This window comes from Pleurodeles waltl, chromosome 1_2 (genome assembly GCF_031143425.1).
Source record: "Pleurodeles waltl isolate 20211129_DDA chromosome 1_2, aPleWal1.hap1.20221129, whole genome shotgun sequence".
Taxonomy (NCBI): domain Eukaryota; kingdom Metazoa; phylum Chordata; class Amphibia; order Caudata; family Salamandridae; genus Pleurodeles; species Pleurodeles waltl.
In genome coordinates this window covers 789,145,361-789,165,399 of record NC_090437.1, presented here as the reverse complement: position 1 = coordinate 789,165,399, position 20,039 = coordinate 789,145,361, and the positions used below count along the sequence as shown (strand labels likewise).

Genomic DNA, 20,039 nt, shown 5'->3' with positions numbered 1-20,039 from the left:
TAGAATGGATCATCTCCTTCTTCTCCGACAGGAACCAAAAAGTCTGACTTCCCCCTTCTACTCAGAGGCCAGTAGGACCATCTGCTGTGTCCCACAAGGCTCCTCTCTGAGCCCCACTCTCTTCAACCTCTACATGGCCCCCCTAGCCAATAATGTGATTTTATTTGTCTTTTAATTACTGTTATATACTCACCGCCTGTTATACCAGAGCAGATGGCTAGCAGGAATATGACCTTAACCAACAAGAATATTATATCTTTTAAAAGAAGGGTTCTGTAAGCTCTTGGGCACCAGGAAAAAATCCCAAATGGGAACAGGGGAATTAATCATATGGCACCAAAGGAATTGTTCTCTCAAAAGACAAGAGGCTAAGAGAGAAACTGATAATGAATCGAAGCCATAGGAAGCTTGGATAGCTACCCATTAACTCTTGAGTGTTGAGATGGCCAATGACAACAAAAATACATCATAAAAAAAATAGAAAATTCTGTTCAAACAACATGAATAATGAGAAATATTCTTAGAGGAACACTAGGTCTCAAAGTTCTTCTAGTTGAACTCAGTTCAACATCCTTGAGAAATAAGTCATAGCCTTTCAAATGCTAGACCCTCAGAATCAGACCCTTCACAGACTTTAGAAAAAGGTGGGGGAGTTTCAATTAAGATGGACATAGTGGGAACCACTAATGAGGAGATGCCATCATTTGGAGGAGGATCTTGCATCAGGATCTCCTGAAGCAATCTGGAAATAGCAGCAGCACTTACGCATGTTCCTCAAGGTTCTTCCTTACTAGAATTGAGATCAGCAGGAAGGGGGCAAAGCAATAAAAAAAAACACTGATCATGGATTTAAAAACACATCTGTTGCCAGTGCATTCCAGGATGGAACCAGAGAGCTGTAACATTTGAGTACACTGTTTTCTTCTGCGGAGGAGAGATTGAGCCAGAGGCTGTCAAATTTTCTCACAATCTAAAGAGACAAGTATGGACACAGGGAAAGATCCCCTAAAGAAGGAACCTGATGGCTCAGCAAGTCTGCAGGCCTGTTCTCCTTCACCCAGAAGATAAACTGATTCCAGGCACAAGAGATTCTCTTCTTCACAAAGTCTGAACTTCTAGCAAAGGGGGGCTAGCTCTGGGGAGTCCATTCCCCTCTGTCGAGTTACATATGACTTGACAACCTAGTTGTCTGAATGAAAACTACCTGAAATTCTATAAGAGAGGATAATAAATGAGAGCTTCCTCAACTTGTGCCAACTTCTTCCACTTGGAGGATAGGACAGCTTGATGGGACAACCACCTCCCTCTGTCTGAAAATGGCTCTCTATCTGTTGGACTTTTTTGCTTATGCAGGGTCATCCCCAATCTTTTTGCCTCCTGCCTCCTAATTGTTTCTGACCTGTTGCTGTTGGCTTTTGAACTTTGAGCACTTTACCACTGCTAACCAGTGCTAAAGTGCGTGTGCTCTCTGTGTAAATTGTATGTGATTGGTTTATGCATGATTGGCATATTTGATTTACTAGTAAGTCCCTAGCATAGAGCAATAGAGGTGCCAGGGCCTGTAAATCAAATGCTACTAGTGGGCCTGCAGCGCTGGTTGTGCCACCCACATAAGTAGCTCTGTAATCATGTCTCAGACCTGCCATTGTAGTGTCTGTGTGTGCAGTTTTAACTGTAAATTTGACTTGGCAAATGTACCCACTTGCCAGGCATAAACCTGCCCTTTTCTTACATGTAAGGCACCCCTGAGTTAGGCCCTAGGTAGCCCCAAGGGCAGGGTGCAGTGTATGGTTAAGGTAGGACATATAGTAATGTGTTTTATATGTCCTGACAGTGAAATATTGCTAAATTTGTTTTTCAGTGTTGCAAGGCCTGTCCCTCTCAAAGATTAACATGGGGGCTACCTTTAAATCTGATTAAAGTGTAGATTCCCTTTGCTAGTGATGGACATGTGGAGTTTGTGGTCTCTGAGCTCACAATTTAAAAATACATCTTTTAGTAGAGTTGATTTTAAGATTGTGTGTTTGAAAATGCCACTTTTAGAAATTGAGCATTTTCTTGCTTATACCATTTCTGTGACTCTGCCTGTTTGTGGATTCCCTGCCTGGGTCAGTTTGACAGTTGGAGTGGTTGCACCTCACACTAGACAGAGACACAAAAGGAGCTGGGGTGTATTCTGCATTTCCTGATGAGCCATCTGTACTAGGAGGGAGGGGAGGAGTGGTCACTTACACATGTAAGGGCTGTGCCTGTTCTCACGCAGTCTCCAACCCCCTGCTGAGTGTCTGGGGCCTGGCCTGGGCAAGGTAGGATTTCACATTCAAAAGAGACTTTACTTTGAAGTAGGCCGACTTCAAAGGAGAAATTGGGTATAAGAAGGGCACCCAAAACCACAGACTTTAGATCACTTCTGGACATCAAGAGGAACTTCTGCCTGGAGAAGAGCTGAAGAGCTGAGGAGAAGTGCTGCCCTGCCTGTGACTGTGCTTTGTGGAGCTATCCTGTAGTTGCTGCTTCTGCCAGAGTAAGAGGGCAAAGACTGGACTTTGTGTGCCTTCCATCTTGTGAAGATCTCCAAGGGCTTGATTTAGAGCTTGCCTCCTGTTGTTTGAAGTCTCAGGGACAGCAAAGACTTCTTTCTGCCAGCACCTGGAGTCTCTGGATAGACTCCTGCTCTGACAAGTCGTGCCCTATCCAGTCCCTGAGCCCTTGAAAGGAAAGCTGGTGGAAATGCAAGGAAATCAACTTCGGACGTCTTCAGACTGCCGGCGCTGCCAAATCCGGTGACGCTGCCTGCAACCAACTCCGTGATCTTCGCTGGAACGCAACAACCTTCGCAGGCCCAATGCCACTGCAGCCCCGCTGAAGTCCGCGACTCTGTGGAAGTCGCCGCACCACATCGTGACCGATGCCGCTTGAAGTGCACGGATTCAACGTTTCGCACAGACGCCGCGATCCCCGACTTCGCACATCGGCTTGTTTTCACTCTTCACCAACGGTACTGTACTTGGGGGTCTACGCGACTCCGTGTTCGGCGCCTCTGGTGTCAGCTTGTTATGAACGACTCCGTCACAACGCAGTGTTAACACCTCATCAAAGCATTTTGTGTTTCTAAGTGCTATTTTTGAGTTTAATCTTTCAAAATTCATAACTTGACTTGTGTATGTCGGATTTTTGTTGTGTTGCTCTTGTTTTGTTTAGATACATATATCCTATTTTTCTAAACTGGTGTTGTGTAATTTTGTAGTGTTTTCATTAAGTTACTGTGTGCGTTGATACAAATACTTTACACCTAGCACTCTGAAGGTAAGCCTACTGCTCTGCCAAGCTACCAAGGGGGTAAGCAGGGGTTAGCTGAGGGTGATTCTCTTTTACCCTGACTAGAGTGAAGGTCCTTGCTTGAACAGGGGGGAACCTGACTGTCAACCAAAGACCCCATTTCTAAACTATCCCTTCTTGCTGGCATGGGTGGTGTGCTTAAATAATAACATTTGTCTAGATTTGAAGGGATTGAGCTCGAACTCAAGCTGTTCTCTGATCTCTGCTGTTACTGGGGCTAAGGTCTCATAATTGCCCGATGTTGGATCCCAAACCTGGAGAAGATGGTTAAACGGGGATACAATTCAAATTGCAATAGCTTCAAGGAATGATGGAGAGGGATGAGGTGATCTCACCCTGACTCCTGGGTCATATTCTTGTTGAGGCATGGCCTTTGTGTAGCAGAGTTCTCAGATGAAAGGACAGTTTCACTTTCCTCTCTTGTACAACCCGAGTGATGTCAGTCTGAAACAGAGCTCTGATTAATCTAATCCTGTGTGAGGTGCAATTTTTGAAGTTTAGCAGGAAATCCTGTTGTTCAATGTCTTCCACCTTAGAAAAAGAGGAAGAAGCTGTTCATCAGTCATCTAAATATGGTACACTTGAATAAAGATGTATGTTGAATTGCAGAATACCAACTAGGGTCACCAGCATCTTGGTGAAGACTCAGGGGGCTGAGGATAGGCCAACGGGGAGCATCTCAAACTGTAATGGATCTAATTTACCACACATCAGAGATATCTATGGAAATTTTGTGGATCGGGTGTGAATATAGATGTCCAGCATGTCAATGGACTACAGAAAGTTTCCTTGTTTGATGAGTCACATGATCACTTGAAGTGACTTCATCTTGAAGTCTTGATGTTTATCGGTTTACACCCTTTAAGTTGAAGACTGGACTGAAGCCTTTGGAAGATATTTGAATAAGATTGAGGATTGAATAATGGCCCTGATAACTCTTCTCTTGGGGTACTTCAATGCCTGCCTTTAATCGGCTGGTTGCCTCCCCTGGCAGAACATGGGTTAAAAGTCCTTATATAGTCAAAGCCTTGACTTCTAGTAAAGGATCTTGTGGGAGCACATAACTTCGTATTCTCCATTGATTTATTTACAAGGTCCTCGGTCTCTTGACTGAAGATTCTGAAACCGGTGAAAGGAATTTTCATTGCACAGCTTTCTATGATGTGTCAGTTTACAATGAGCACATACAATTGTGACTACATTCTGCAAATATTTCACTAAAGGCAGCTGCCCAGGCACACAGGATGTTGAATAATGTGTCCGACTGGAAACTGATTCCTTGCTTCACAGTTGATCGGATATTCAAAGTCAACCTCTTCCTTCATTTGGGCAGCCAATTATTAAATTTAAATATTAAATTATTAAAATTATCTGAGGAGGATTGGACAGTATAGGTGATGAAGTCATTTTATCATACCTTAAAGTTTGAGGCTGAACATAACCTTTGACCACAGCCTTGATTTTATTGACCAGAGCATTTGATATAAGGGCATCTTCTGACAGAATCATGCCCTGAGTAGAGATCCCTGCCATCAAATTGTCAACCCTCATATTTGCTGTAAGTTTGTCTGCAAAATATTCAAGGGGGTCTCAATTTGTTAGGAATCTTGGGAAAGGCTGTATCTCCAGGGCCTTCCATCCATGTGATAGTACTCTCCTCACAGTGCTATGGAACAGTAGAGGTTTGGGGCCAGCTGTAGCAAACATTTTTGCCATAGCAAACGGCCCAACGGGCCGTCTGCAGTGGCAAAAATGTGTTTTGGTATGTAACAAGTACAATTTGTGATTTAGTAACTTGTTACTGAATCACAAATTGGATTTCCGACTACATACCGATTCGATATTAGGAAGGGGCGTGTCAAGGGCGTCTCTTCTTACTACCTAATCTCAGAGGTATGTAAAACCTCGGTCGCAAAACAATTGCAGTTACCACCTACTTTGAGTAGGTGGTAACCCATTCTCAAAGGTGAAGGAGTCCCCAATGGACCCCTTCCCCTTTGTGAATGCATGCAAAAACGTTTTTAAGAGCAGGCAGTGGTCGCAAGGACCACTGCCTACTCCTGAAAAATGAAAAGAAAACTTTTCATTTTTCATTTTTAAATGCATCCCGTTTTCAAGCAGGCCACCATCCTTGTGATTGTAGCCATTCGCAATAGCTCGCAAATTGCGACATACCTCATGGATATTGATGAGATAGGTCCATTTGCGAGCCCTTGCGAATCGCAGAATGAACCTCCTGGAGTTTCATATATTCCAATAGCGATTAATTGATTGCAATTCACAAAAAATCACAATTAGGTAATCGCTATGGAATAATATGATACATCTGGCCCTTGGTGCTTCATATAGTGTTTATTGGAGCAGTGGAAAATGGTTCATGCAATGTGTTCCTACACTGTTTAGTATACAGTGCGACTACAATACGTTGTAACTCATGACTACTGTTATTTGTATGGCTAGGTGTCAGTAGGTTTAAATTGATTGCTCGGAAGTCAACATGCAGTCATTGAGGTACTCTGTCTTATAACAATTTGACCAGGCAACAGTGAAGTCAAAGTAAACGTGTGCATTGTGAGTGGGGCCTCTCGTTTGTTTATGGCTTCGTATGGGGGACAGATGCCTACATTTAATTTCTTCTGCAAACCTGGAATGATTTAAGTGAAAGTTAGGCAGTCGATCTCCATGTTTACTTTCATACATCTATTTTGGGACAAGCAGTCTATGTTCAGCTGAGATTGCTGTGGATTCTTTTGCAAAACACAGTAACATTTGTACCAAACATTGTGCAGTGGGATCTACGCTCCATCTCTGAGAGGTTATCTATTTCATTTATTGATCGTTTTGAGGCTGATATTTGGCTCTTAGTTTCAATCAAGTGCTGCATTTTTGTGTACAGGCAGTTAAGTAGTGGCTGGTAACACAAACATTAGGATATGCAAAATTCCATGTCAAAGAGTGTGGAAAATCTATCTGCTCTTCAGAAAAACAGGGTCTCAAAATGGTATGCAATTTGTTAGCTGCCCACAACAATTCAACAGGTTTATGCTGCAAATATTTTCGAAGTTGTAGATACAGTTCTTTGAGTGAAGAATTGCACGGCTATTAGTGTATTATACACTAATTTGTTCCTAGGGGATTAACTAAAAAATAACGAAATTATAAATTGCAAGTTCACTTCAATGTGACATTCTGCATGCAATAATGTCAACTTGCTAGATTTTGGCATGTCGAAATCTTTATGCGTATCAGTACTGCTAGACGTGCAGCTTTCACTGGTATGCAAACACCACCCCTGAAATTATTTGATAATTCCAAATGAGTGGCAAATTTACTGAAAATACAGCTGCAACCCAATGTGAGAACATTTCAGACATTCATTGGAACCCCACTGGGATTCAGTCCCTTTTTCTTAACGTCATGCCAACCTCTCTTTACTCATATTGGTGCTCTCACACTCTATATACTTCCTTAAGAAGAGTTCCTCCGTTACTTGACAAGGGATGTGAGTAGAAGGATGCCTGGTGCTGAATCAGGTTTATCCTTACCTTGTTGCATTTGTAGGCTGCTTTCCAGGCCTGGCACGTGACTTAGCTGAATATGATAAACTGAGCAATGCATGGCTTTGTCTACAAGACTGCAGAGCACTGCTCTTCATCTACTGACATCACTCTGTACCAAGGACCATAGATGACTAAGGCCCTAATTCACAGTTTGGTGTATGTGGACCAGCTGGAAACAATTTTTCACACTTCAGCCAAATTTTAAATCAGGGCATAAGAAAACTTGTCTTTAATTGTCCTCAAAACCCTTGTTTTGTGCAGTCTCACAGAACCCACTAATGCAGTCAAAATGGCATTTCAGATTTAAATCTCCTGCATGGCAGCTGAGGCTGCAGAAACGTTACCATACAATCACACCTATTCTGCATCAGTGTATGCTAATTCCTTCAAATGCCTTTAAAGGCAGACAAAATGCAAGGTAGCACATGGATTTCACACTTTTATATACAAATGGCATCACTCTTTAATCAAATCACTTTCATGAACACTTTAACTGTGCAAAGTGAATGGGACATTGTAACCAGGGTTTATTTAATTTCTACCTGATCAAGAGCATGGAGAATAATGAAAATAATACAGCCATTTCATTAAATCGTTTTAAACCTTTTATGCCTGGTCTGATATTCCGCATCTTTCATCGGCGCTCGTTGACTAAGCTGACACCCAGCTACATAACGTATTTCTTACTAGGCGAACAAACTGAGTTCACCTTCAGGAAGGGTTTTATTTGGTTTTCCGTCTGCTAATGCCTCGTCTGTGGAGTCCAGTTGCATAGTTAATACCATTGCTGCTCCCAGTGTCTCTTACTCAAATTAGCTGGAGTGATACATTATCAGGTGGAACGTTTGATACTTGCCAGTAATAAGATTGGAGAGTACTTTGGGGTGAATTTGAGATTTGTTTGCCCACTGAAAGAAATCAATCACGATGTAGGGAGTTCTAGAAAACGTGTGTGGGGGCGAGACTGGTCTTTTGGATTCTAGAGGAGCAGTCTTAAATAAGAATCTACGTTGTTACCCTGTAAAGAAGAAACCGCCGTGAACTAGAAAACGCTATTCTGACTGGTAAACGGGTACACTTTTGCAGCAAGAAGGGGAGTCTGCGCGCAGAAGGTTTGACTCGAATTACGAGGGCTCTTTCTACTTTACCCCTGTTATTGTTGTCTTTACTGCACGGGAAGGACCTGAGGACAGTTGTGTGGTACATAATATGCTGTAGAACGGTAATACGATGACAGAAGACGGTCCATAAGGTGCGAGTGTTCGAAGAAAGAGAATGGCATGCTGCGAGCCTGCTCTGCTCACTGTCCCCTATGGTCACAGCTGCACCAGGCTCCCGCTTGCAGCTCTGATTTATAGAGAGCCTCGTATCGTTTGTAATAATCCAAAGGCGTACTGCAAACAACTGAGACATTAAGGCGTCCAGTTCAATTGGTACTGTTACGTTCAGTGCTGCGAACCACAAATTCACAGGAATGGCTGGAGACAGAAAGCCCATTCACGTGCCATAAGTCAGAGGCAAGCAGGAACATTTGCCAGGCATTTTATAGCCCACAGAGGGACGCAAGTCAGAGTTGATGAATTGGTATTCGCACACACAGACTTCACGTTCATCCAGTTGTAAGAAAGCGGGGCTGTTATTCAATGTTTGCGTCTTGTAACTAAAAGGATGTAGCTAATGTGTTTTAAGAGTGTGCAGGGAGACGTAACTACCATTATATCTATTTAGTAGTGGTCTACTAAGCTAAAAAACTAAATGAACTATTGCATCTCCCACCAGCTTCTAATGAGATAATGAGATAACAACATTCAATCAATAACGTATTTAACTAATTGAATCTATAGATCATTATTCAATCTTTCTGTTGAAGTAATTTAGTGGTCACTGAATTTACTATTTTTATGGTTCTTTTTATCGTTTTCTGCATATACAAATTAAAAATACCACAGAACAGTGGGGCAGGCATATTTATGGAAAAGTGGAGCATCATTCATGATGCGACATTGTTCTAGCACCCTTTTACATCTTCCTAATGACACCATGTGTGCTCCCTGTTTACCATATGGCACACCATGGCGGTCGTGTCCACAGTGTCATAATTTGTGGGACTAATGTGTTTTCAGTGGGAGCTTCAGCCTAACGTCTGCCTTTGGAAGGCGTTAATAATGACGCTAAAAATGGCACAGTGAAATCTAGTAAATTTCACTGCTCTATATTTCCGGGCCTCCCTACATTGGAACGCCCCCTTGCATACATTATGTCTGGTGCAGGCAAAATGTGGCGCAAGGGTTTACAACATGGCATAATGCTTGCATTGTGTCGCTTTGTAAATATAGCATGTGGGAAATGCCACCTTAACACCCCATTTGCATAAAAAATTGACACAAATGTGGTGCAAGGTGGTGATAGGGGCATTATAAATATGCCCCAATGTCTAATATGAAGACATCTTTTCCAAATAGGACACTAGATTCCAGATTTTACACAGATAGTTAAACACTGAGGGAAGAACAGTGTTTGATTGTCCATTTTAAAAACTTTAATAGAATTTATTATTCACCTATATGGCTCTAAAAATGGGAAGACACACCTCCCCTTTAGGCCAAGGACTCCTTATAGAAAGCAGGGATTTCATCAACATGACCGGTGCATGGCTCAGCATACAGAGAAGCATTGATACCGTATCGCTAAGCCCTAACAAATATAGCACAGATTCTGGTGACAAGTGCTTAATTTGTAAATAAATAAGTTCTGCAGCTCAAAGTTTTATCGTTTTACCACTTTTGGTGGTTCTTTTCACTCCTGCTTTCTTCTTTTGTCCCTCTTTTCCAGTCTTTCTCTTTTTCCTCATTAGCCCCTTTTCTGTCTTTCTCTCTCTTAGACTTCTGCCCAGGCTCTCTAAAAAGGAGTGCAGTTGACCACCACTTGCTACCACCGACTCACATCAAGCAATGGAAATGGGAGTCCTGATGACAGTGTGGGGCTTGACTTTTTCTCCCCCTGCTTTGCTTCATTTTTAAAAGAAGGAAGCTCCAAAAGCTACCTGAGCAGCCCACCTTAAACACTGGTAGGGATGTTGTTGGAGTTCATTTAGTTATCTGTGGTGTACCATGCCTTGAACGGAGAAGGTGCAGACATCCAGTAACTAATGAGGAGGATGGAACCCAAGCAAAGCTGTGTACTGTCCATACATTAACAGGGTAACTAAGCAGGTCTGATTTTTATATGACAGGACAAAGCATCCTGGGACTTGAAGTTTCGCATCTGCTATTTTGTTGTGGGCTACCAAAACACAGTATAATTAGTGTAGAGTGAAAAGGTGTTAATGACAGAAATTCACTTTCATAATATTGTGTCAGTGAGGTGGCTTTCACCTTGAATTGAAGTATGGAATGCTTGAGAACGTGAGGGAAGGGGGTGTGCAACAGTCAGATGGAAATATATTTTTTCGGAGCTTGAAGGGTACAGCTGGATCCCATACCCCACTGAATAGTGTAAAAGCCTCTGAGGAGGGAGACCTAAAAGAGCCCAAGAGAATAAGCAAAGCCGCTTAAGGTCCTAAAGGATGGGAGAAGTGTTACATGAACTTGAGAATGGAACCAAATAAAAGAACGTACAGTTGCCACAGAAACCTGTAGGGAGGGAGAATGACAGGATTAGGATGACCAGATGTTTCAATGTCACTAGGACACTACTTTTCCATTCATGGACTCTGCTTTCACATACTAGTGCTTTCTGGGAGTCATAGTCTTTTTTATTTTAACACAAACACACTTGATAACAATGACATGTGAAAATCAAACTCCAAGAATGGAAAAGACTTTCACTTAAATAACAGATTTCTGATAGGGGAAATTTTTCAAATTTGTGAGGAATAAAAAAAGTCCACCCACCCAGTGTTCCCACACTTCTCCCAATATAATTGTTCAGATGGGCTTATCACCCCCAGAAGGGAAAATTCCAAAATATCATGTGAAGATAATATGATTTCTTCTTAGAATTTCAAACATTCAAATGCTGTGAATAGCTTCAAGTTGTGTGCTCAAACTTAGCTGGCACAGAGAAAAACCTACCAATCATAAACAAAATCCCTGAAAACTAGATGCATAGAGAGTGCAGGGTGGTATGGCTTATCTAGATTCTTCCCTGCCTTTCATTACCCACAATATCCTGTACACGTCAAATTGATGTTTTCTCATATTTCTGAGTGATAAAGTTCTATAATCTGCTTCAATTGACCACATTCATACCACGCAGTGTTTCCACACTCCTCCTAATAAAAATCTTTCTCGATTTGTGTCGTGGAGAATATTACTCACAGGAAATCGAAATTGTTTGAACTTCAATCTGCAAGTGTCAATAGGAAGCTGTTGTGTTTAGTCCCAGGTTTAGCAAGCACCCATGGAAACCTACCACCACCAGTCGTTTCTGAATAAGAGACGCCCAGGGGAGTCCATAGCTGTCTAGAATGACCTACATACTTCAGACTTTGGCTAAAAAGGTTAGGTATAGAAAACCGAGGCTTACCAGTCATTGGTTTTTTTTACTACTTTTTCCTCAATTTACTGTATTTTTAATCATTATGACCTTTATAATTCATTATGCACACCTGTTACATTTTGTTATGGTATCGTACGTTTTGTTGTGTTCTACGTAGTTTGAAGGTATACATAATGTGTAGGTCCATATATGTGGAGTAGTCTCTAAAGGACATTCCAGTGTTTGACCACTAAGTAACTGAGAGTTCAACTCCTGCAGCAAGATAAAGGAAGGAAGTCTCAAGCTATACTTCTGTGCAGTCCAAACGGAGAGAGTTGTGGACAGTAGCTTTGAAATTTCTCCTGCAGATAGAGAGGATCCCTATCACACACTGCCTGATGCAGCAGGAAGAGGGCTTTAAAAAACTTATTTTCTCAACAGGAAACCAGTGAAGTGTGTCCCAATAATTTAACACATGAGTCTGTATTGTGAGTCGAAAAAACAAGCAAATAGCCATGTTTCAAAGTAGTAAGACTTTCCCAATAAAAGCATTCTGAACTCCCAAATGCAGGCTATAAAAATAGGCAATCTTTTATAAGATTGAGGCCTGAGCCACCAACTTGCAACCCTCCTAAAGGAAAAAAAAGGTAACATTATTTTCGCTATCTCAATATAGAAAACATGTAGCAACAATCTTGTTAATCTGATAAGACTGTGAAACGTTGTCGTAACAGCAGACACTTAGGCCCATATTTATACTTTTTTAGCGCAGCATTTGCGTAATTTTTTGATGCAAAAGCGGCGCACTTAGAAAATCCAATTGTATTTTGTAAGTTTGCTCCACTTTTGCGTAAAAAAATTATGCAAATGTGGCATTAAAAAAGTATAAATATGGGCCTCAGGGTTTTTACCACCATTCTTGGAGCTTGGAGGGAAGTCAAGATTGATCGGACACCAGTTATGAGATCAGCTTGTCTTGTTATAGCTGAACACCAGTACCTCCATCTTGTTGGTAATGTGTTTTAACAGTGTTGAGCATCCAGTTTACAGCTGACAGGTGCAATTTAAAAGTCAGTCTATTGTGTCCTTGATCTCGTTTTACGCAGTTGATGAGATGGGTGGGACTTAGTTATGAGACGTAGGGCACTCCATAATTTATAGTAAAACCTGAAAAGCAAGAGACAATGTTTGTATTTTTAAAAAAGATTATTAAGATAAGGACCTCAGTTGTAGCACCTCCTAACACCAGTCTCTTGCATGGGAGTCGAAGGTCGCTGAAAGGTCTAAGGCCCATATTTATACTTTTTGACGCTAAACTGCGCTAACGCAGTTTAGCGTCAAAAAATTTAGCGCCGTCTAACGCCATTCTGAAGCGCCATGCGGGCGCCGTATTTATGGAATGGCGTTAGCCGGCGCTAGCAGACCGGCGCTGCCTGGTGTGCGTGGAAAAAAACCACGTAGACCAGGCAGCGCCGGCGTAGGGGGAAAATGGCGTTAGGGCGTCTTAAAATGGGGCAAGTCAGGTTGAGGCAAAAAAATCGCCTCAACCCGATTTGCGCCATTTTTTTCGACGCCCAGACGCCATTTAAATGACTCCTGTCTTAGTAAAGACAGGATTCATGCCCCCTTGCCCAATGGCCATGCCCAGGGGACCTATGTCCCCTGGGCATGGTCATTGGGCATAGTGGCATGTAGGGGGGCACAAATAAGGCCCCCCTATGCCACCCAAAAAAATTAAAAAAAATTTAAAATTATACTTACCTGAACTTACCTGAATGTCCCTGGGGTGGGTCCCTCCATCCTTGGGTGTCCTCCTGGGGTGGGCAAGGGTGGCAGGGGGGGTCCCTGGGGGCATGGGAGGGCACCTGTGGGCTCATTTTGAGCCCACAGGCCCCTTAACGCCTACCCTGACCCAGGCGTTAAAAAGTGGCGCAAATGCGGGGTTTTTTGACCCGCCCACTCCCGGGCGTGATTTTTGCCCGGGAGTATAAATACGACGCATTTGCGTCGCCGTCATTTTTTTAGACGGGAACGCCTTCCTTGCATCTCATTAACGCAAGGAAGGCGTTCACGCAAAAAAATGACGCTATTTGCCCATACTTTGGCGCTAGACGCGTCTAACGCCAAAGTATAAATATGGCGTTAGTTTTGCGCCGAATTTGCGTTGAAAAAAACCACGCTAATTCGGCGCAAACGGAGTATAAATACGGGCCTAAATGTTTAAGAAACACACAACAACCTTCATTCAGTACTCACCAAAGCTCATCATCTACTGCACCAAAACTGATTCTGGGCTGTGTTTAGTTCTTAATCTGGATTAAGCTGGATCCAAAACCTTTAACACAGCCTGGTCAGCTGATGTTTTTACTAAGATGGGTTTGATAACAGCGCATTTCCAATTTATTGAAACTGAGTCTGTAACCAGCAAGGCATTGCATAAATTGGCGAAATCATCTTCAGCATACATTTTTAATCATCACTTTCAGCACCTGGTGCTGCACGTTAACCATAGTCCCTAAAGGTCCCCATTTTTGTAGAAACACATGTAATAACACCCTTTCACCCCTAGAGGGCGTTCATCATTATAACAATCCCTTGTTATTACCATTCAGGCCACAAGGACTACAGCCGTGATCTTCACCCTTAGAAGTCGCAGTTCCACCACCATGAACCAGAGTTCCTGCTGGGCCTAATCTTGAAAACACAATGGAACCCTTACAGGGTTATTCTTTCCAAGTCCCCTGAAACTGATGGTGAGGACATTTGATAACTTCTTTGGGGGAGACTGTGCTCCTGCTGCAGCTCCCCCCGCACTAGGTGATCATTTTGATGGTGACCCTGCTCTCCTGGGGTCACCACCAGGCCAGAAGCAAAACTATTTCTGGGCCTTTCCTCCTAACATTGCATCCATTATGGGGTGCTCCTCCAGAAGCATGCATAGATGATGAGCGGCTCTCCTGCTGTGCCAGGGAAAGACGCTCAGTGTCCTTCTTTGTGGAGCAGCCTCATGCTGCGGTGCACTCTTCTTCTGGGGTGTCATCAGGTACCTTCTGTTAGGGAGCATACAGGGAGGCCACCCCTGGCTGCTCCCGCTGGCTCCCCACCCAGCCAGCACACTCCAGTGCTGCCACAGGAGCAGGCACTCAGCTTCGGTCTGCAATCTTCTGCAGGCAGACACCTCCTTGGCTGCTGGTAGTTGGGTGGCAAGATGGCAGCTTGGGCCCAGGATGGGGTCCAAGGCCCCTCCTCCTCCTCACATGAGGGAAGCACAATGGCGTGTCGGCGCTCCCCCACCCTGATTGTCTTCCCGGAGCCCAGGGATGCATGCGGTCCTGGGCCCCAACCAGCGGGCTTCATAGGGAGCGTGACAGCACTCCCCGGCTTCACTTCGGGCTCAGAGCCCCTCCCGTTGCACTCCCAGACTTTGCTTTTCTCAATAGGCATCTTCACGGGGAGTGTGACGGAGCTCCCCATCATGACTTCTTGGCTTGGGGCCCAGGGATGGGGTCGTGGACCCCTCCTTCCTCCCTATCAAGGGGGCACAACTGTGCACCCTTGCCACCAGCCTTTTTGCAGGGAATGTGCAATGGCGCTCCCAGCCACCAGATCTTCTTTGGGGCAGCCACCTGGCCCTGGCCCACTCAAAGCAGGCTTAAGGTCGGAGGTGGTGGAACCCCAGGCACTTCGTCGCCGGCGAGAAAAAGGTCAATGGTCACCAAACTTTGCACAGGGATATCTTGGGCCCAGTGGGGCCAATTTTGATGATCTTTGGCCCAGTTTGCTTCTGGTGATGAGCCCTTGCCACATGGAGCACATTCTTCAAGCTTCCTGGCCTCGAAGGTCCCACTGACTCCCTGCACCAGATTTTCATTTTGGTGCCTTTCTTTCCTCTGGGCAGAGTGCTCTTCTTGCGCCAGAGCCCAGTGTTTCTCCCAACAGGTTCTCAGGGGGAGTAAAGGGGCCAGCCTATCTGGTCTCAGGTGCCCCCCGGGTCTGGAATCATTTAGGGGCAGAGTCCTTGCCCCAGTGGGCAGTCTTGGAAGGGTTCTTCTTTCCAGTTGTCAATGACACCCATCTTCAGTCCCAGTGTTCTAAGGAGAGCACTTCTAAGAGTGCAAGACCTTTTAAGTGAGGGCAGAAGTGTCCAGCAGGGTTGCACCTCTGGCCTATTCTCTTGTGCCACATCACTTCTCCGCCCCTGTCCCAACCTTACTGAACAGTCTTTTGGGATAGCTCAAAATGGCGTCATGCAGAAGTCAGTTGACACATGTGCTCTGAGGGACTCAGCCTCCCTCCTCTTTGATATTGCTGCCAGAGCCTCCCCTAGCAATTCCTCCAAGTAGCCTCTCCTCATTGAGGGGACTGGGGTAGGCCCAGTAACTGGTATCGAAGGATAGGTGGCTGATTGATGCGTGCCCCGGTTCCTGCAGCTGAAGAGAACAGTAATTGTCCATGATCCTGAGCTGAGTCAGAGAAAGATGATATTCCTGGACCAACCATAAGCTGTACAGATATGCTTTTGTAACCTACTGCATTGCTCTTTCCATACAGGTTGCAGAGTACAGTGGTGAGACTCTGAAGTCTGTGGACTCTGGGGAACTGAAGTTGTGCCCTAGGTCAGCCTTTCCCATTGGCATGTAATGGAGTGTCACTACACTGGAGACAGTAACCACACTGACTATCCCTTACATGTGTACACCCATCTCATCAATAAATCAATCAATCAATCAATCAGGATTATTATAAAGTGCGACTACTCACCAGTAAGGGTCTCAAGGCCCTCAGTGGAGGGGGGGTGGATCTGCGGTTTAGTTGAAGAGCCAGGTCTTGAGGTATTTCCTGTATTGGGGCAGTGATGTTGATTGCCTGAGGTGCAGAGGCAGGGAGTACTAAGTCTTAAAAGTGAGGTAGAAGAAGGATCTTCCTCCATCCATCTTGCGTATCTGTGGGATGGTGGCAGTTGGGTGGAGCGGAGATGTCTGCTGGGAGTGTAGAAGGAGAGGTGGTGGTTGAGGTATAAAGGTCTGGCATTGTGGAGGGTTTTGTATGTGTGCATGAGGAGCCTGAAAGTAATTCTTTTGTTGATAGGTAGCCAGTGAATGTCTCTCAGGTGGCCAGTGATGTGGCTGCAGCATGGGATGGTGGCCAGGGCCAGATGGGTGGAGCGGAGATGTCTAGTGGAAGTGTAGAAGGAGAGGCTGTGGTTGAGGTAACCAGGTCCGTGTAGGAGGCTGGCCTTATTTTTAGTGGGTACCTTGGGTACTTACACCTTATACCAGGTCCAGTTATCCCTTGTTAGTGAATGTAGTAGTGCTCTAGCAGCTTAGACTGATAGAGGTAGCTATAGCAGAGCAGCTTAGGCTGAACTAGGAGACATACAAAGCTCAAGCAATATCATTTATAGTTACACAGTACTTATACACAAGTAAAGGCAATACTCAGTGTTATCAAAAATAAAGGTATTTATTTGGGTGACACAGTACCAAAAATATCTTAGAGACAATACTCCTTCTGGAGTTATTTATTATACACAATATATACACTAGACACCAAAATTAAACAAGTAAATAGTCATAGAACAATGGAAACACAAGGAAATCAGATAGAATGCAATAAGAGAAAATAGGTCAAGGGGCAACACAAACCATGTACTACAAAAGTGGAATGTGAATCAGAAATTCTTTCCCAGACAAATGTAGTGTGTGCAGAGTCACTGGGAGAGTAAGAATACAATAAAGGTAAGTAAATTACTCCACCCCAGAGCCCAGAAAAGCAGGAGTAAAGTACTGCAAATTTCCTTAGGAGACACTACACATCGTTTTTGGGATTTTGCAGCAGCCAACCAAGTCTGCAAAGAACAACTGCTGGATTATTGGACCTGAAGACCTGCAAAGAAAGGGGACCAAGTCCAGAAGTCGAAAGAACTTCCAGGAAGGACAGGAGCTCCTGCCAACCCAGAAGAGGGTGCAAAAGAAGAGTCCCCTGTTAGTTGACGACTGCAGAAATGCACCCTAGGAAGATGCCAGTGGATTTCTCCATGATGCAAAAGATGTCCCACAGTGTGATGATTGTTCCAGATGAGATATCATATTGGAAGGTGCCAACAAGCCTTGGCTATGACAAAAGTGCGTTTTTCATCAAAATGGCGCTGGATGTACCCAGGAGGGATCTGGGGGCCTCAACTCTGTGTGAGGAGGAAGAGGGGGCTCTCAGCACTTTAGAAAGCCCTCAGGATGTCAGCCATCACCCCAGAAGCCATAGGATCTGGGTTCAAAAGAGGTGCACAATGCAGTTGATGTAGCACAATAAAAGAAGGTCCCACGCCGCCAGAGAACAACTCAGCGGGCTGAGCTGAGCAGGGTGGAGTGCTGGAGACCTGGGCCAGGCTGTGCATGAAGGAATTTTGCAAAGAGTGCACAGAGGCCTCAGGAGATGAAGAAGACTCAATAGACAGGGGTACTGCCGTTCTCGGGGAAGGCAAGGTCTTCCCTCCTACAAATTGCGTCAACAGGAACTCAGGACAGTCTGTGTTGATGATGTCCATCCTCTGTGTCCTTAGGAGCATACTTGTTGCATGAGAGGAGTCCCAGGGTACTGGTCGTTGCCTTCGAAGGTGCCTGCTTGGAGCAGGGGAGTTCTTTTGTCCTTCTGGTGCAGGATGAAGACAGGGATTTCCCGGAGCATGCACACCATGGAAACTGTGTTAGTTGCTGATTTGGAGCTGAGGTTGCTGAAGAAAAGTGTCTCTTATAGACACTTTGTTGCAGTCACTGCGTTGCTTGGAGCAGGCTGCGGTTGATCCGAGGTCAGAAGAGTCTGAAGTTGTTGCAGAGGATTCCTGAAGGAAACTTGCAAGCAGATTGACCTATCTGTAGTGCACACGTTTAATGGCATACCCGCACTCACAAAGTCCGGCGAAATGGCCCTGAACTATGCGGGGACACTTTGCTAGTGCAAGGGTGCCCTCACACTTAGTAACTTTGCACCTAACCTTCAGCAAGTGAAGGTTAGACATATAGGTGACTTATAAGTTACTTACGTGCAGTGAAAATAGCTGTAAAATAGTGTGTGCACTATTTCACGCAGGCTGCAATGGCAGTCCTGTGTAAGGGTTTGTCTGAGCTCCCTAACGGTGGCAAAAGAAATGCTGCAGCCCATATGGATCTCCTGGAACCCCAATGCTCTGGGTACGTAACATATACTAGGGACTTATAGGGGGGTCCAGTATGCCAATTGAAATTAGTAAATGTAGTCACTGGCCTACAGTGACAAATTTAAAAGCAGAGAAAGCATAAGCACTGAGGTTCTGGTTAGCAGAGCCTCAGTGACACAGTTCGGCACTACACAGGCATACATATTAAGCCACAAACTATGAGCACCAAGGTCCTACTAGCAGAATCCCAGTGAGATAGGCAAAACACACTGACATATAGGTTTTTATCTATGAGCACTGGGGTCCTGGCTCACAAACAGGCCAAAAGTGGGGGTAACCATGCTACAAAGAGGTTACTTTCCTACAGTCCGGCATTGTGGAGGGCTTTGCATGCTTATCTGAGGAGCTTAAAGGTAATTCTTCTGTTGATAGGTTGCCATTGAAGGTCTTTCAGGTGGCTGCAGCATGGGATGTTCAGGATGAGTCTAGTGGGGGCTTTCTTGATGTTCTGCAGTCTTTTTAGGAGTTTCTTGGTGGTGCCGGCTTAGAGTGCTTTGCCGTAGTCGAGTCTGCTGCTGACGAGCGCATGGGTAACTTTTTCTTGGTCTTGGTGGGGATTCACTTGAAGATCTTTCAAAGCAGGTGGAACATGTGGAAGAAGGAGGACAAAATGGCATTGATTTGGGGATTCATTGAGAGTGAGGAGTCCAGGATGAATCAGAGGTTTTGTGCATGGTCTGTGGGTGTGGGGTGTTGGGGGTTGGGGGGTTCTGAGCACTGCGGGCCACAAAGAGTCATCCCAGGTGGAGGTAGTGGAGCCCAGGCCTACTCCAGGTCACCACCCACGCTGCATGGTCTCTTCTGCACCGGGCTACCTAGGCACAGTTCTTGGGTTGTGCACAACAGGAATCCTCCCTACACATCCCTCAAGTAGGTGCACACATGTGTGCACACATGATCACATCTAACCAGCCCTGGGTCTCCTACCCTTGCTGCATCACAGCAGCCTTTGTTTCACAAGGCTGCACCAGCTGTAAACATGCACAGTCCATTTTACCAAGAGTTTACTGTGGGTGAGTCCCAAATTATGAGGCTCCCTCACAGTAAAAGGCCAAAAGTCTGGTGATACAGAAGCAGAAAATCTGGGCAGACCCAATAGTCAGAACCATCCTCTCAAAGTAACTAACACAATATTTTCAAGAGAGCTTCAAGAATAGTGAAGGAAGGTTAGCAGTTAGCTTCAAAGCAGCTAAAACAAAGCAACATATTTGGGCATGGAGATTCTGAGGTCAGCATATTTGTTTGAATGTTGGAGCATCTGTATGTATTCTTAGGTGCATATTCATAAAATGAACCGGGGCATTATGTAAATGTTGCTGAACTTCTTTGTATCAAATTGCCCAAACTATGTGCCAACACTGGACACAGGGCACAATAAATATTGTTGTTCATACAGAGATATATATTAGATGGAAAAATGAAGGCTTGTGTACTATTGCTGACAGGAC

The 20,039-nt window shown here is 44.5% G+C and overlaps 1 protein-coding gene across 1 annotated transcript in view; it reads left to right on the top strand.

The window, feature by feature from the left end:
- Positions 1-20,039, top strand: part of SPOCK3 (SPARC (osteonectin), cwcv and kazal like domains proteoglycan 3) — a 1,200,438-nt gene that overhangs the window by 159,582 nt on the left and 1,020,817 nt on the right. The gene's annotated exons all lie outside the window — the stretch shown is intronic.